This window comes from Gekko japonicus, unplaced genomic scaffold (assembly GCF_001447785.1).
Source record: "Gekko japonicus isolate JY-2015 unplaced genomic scaffold, Gekko_japonicus_V1.1 scaffold7898, whole genome shotgun sequence".
NCBI classification, from domain to species: Eukaryota; Metazoa; Chordata; class Lepidosauria; order Squamata; family Gekkonidae; genus Gekko; species Gekko japonicus.
The window spans coordinates 1-1,461 of record NW_015162194.1 but is presented as its reverse complement, the minus strand read 5'-3'; positions in this window follow the sequence as shown (position 1 = coordinate 1,461).

The following is a 1,461-nucleotide window of genomic DNA, read 5'->3' as shown; positions in this document are numbered from 1 at the left end:
GTCACCATGTAGATGTCTGGCACTGCACAGGGGGCAGAGAATGACCAATGCCCTTTTGGGGAAGACGGGGGATCGGGGTCAGCCGAAGCAAGTGAGAGAGGGGCAAGAGATGCCGGACTGGCAGGAGAAAGCACGTCTCCCTACGAAGTTCACCGCTGGCACTCGTTGGCACAGCAGGAAACGGGTCCAACGGCGCCCTAAAGAAAATAATTCATTCCCCGATCAGCTTTTCATGCACCGAAGCTCATTTCCTCGGATGCATCGGAGTGTAAATCCATCGGGGCCGGGCCGATTTATATACGCCACAAAAAGACGATGGGCGGGGGGTGGGGGGGGCGGCATGCCACCAAAAGACGCCTGTTCATAAACGAGCTGTGTCGCCCCAAAAAGTATCCAGTTGCTCCGCGCAGGCGTGAGATACCCAACTGTTACTCAGTATGCAAAATGTAAAACCTTGGGCGCGCGATGAAACTGGGAATTGTTGCAGGGGCGCAGCTGGCGCATCCGTGCAGAGGTGAGAGCGCCTAGGTCAGGGTCCCCAACGTGGCGCCCGTGGGCACCCGCTGACCCAGTGGGCTCCGTCCCGAAAGCCTATGCCACGTGGTGCCTGGGGGCGCTACGGCACCTGGCAACTCCAGTCTTGGTGCTCGCCGAGTGCATTTCGGACGTGGGGCTTTTGCCCAGCCGGGCTCCTGATCGCCCTTGAAGACTGAAAGCCGACAGTCCCTCCCCAAGTGTCGCTAAGCAAGGGGGGGATGTGGGCAGTGTTCCCTCTAAGCTGAGTTAGTGTGAGCCAGCTCACAGTTTTTTAGCCTCCAGCTCACACGTTTGTCTTAGCTCAGGAAGGATGGGGCTCCAGAGCAAACTAATTTATGCAGCGGCCCAATCGCTCGCTCACGACTTTAATGCCAGCAGCTCACAAAGTAGAATTTTTGCTCACAGGACTCCACCGCTTAGAGGGAACATTGGATGTGGGTGGCGGAAATGCAGGGGAGGGGAGGGGCAGCCGGCCGGCAGGTGCCTCCTCCAGGCAAGGAACAGCGTTGCTTTAGTATCTCTGGAAGAAGGAGACGGACAGAGCGGGACTTGGGAGACAGAAGGGCGGATTTGGACCCTGAAGGGATCTATATACCCCCACGGACAAACTCTTCCGCGTTCCGCCCCAATGCTGACCACGAACATCTTCCTTTGCGACGTGGCTGCTTCCTCCCGGGCCTCCCGCATCCGAGGGTAGATGTCGATCACAGGAGGCCTGCCAACGGGGCCCGATCCAGCCGCTGCCTTACGCGCACTGTCTGCGGGGGGTTCAAGCGGGGCCTCCTTGGCGGTACAAGGGGGAGAGGGCCCCGCCCGGGACGGCCCAGGGAGACTATCCCGATCTCCTCCGGTCTCCGAAGGCGAACAAGCAGGCCGGCCCTGTCCAGGGTTCGGATCATGGGCAGCGTTCCCTCTAAGCTGAGT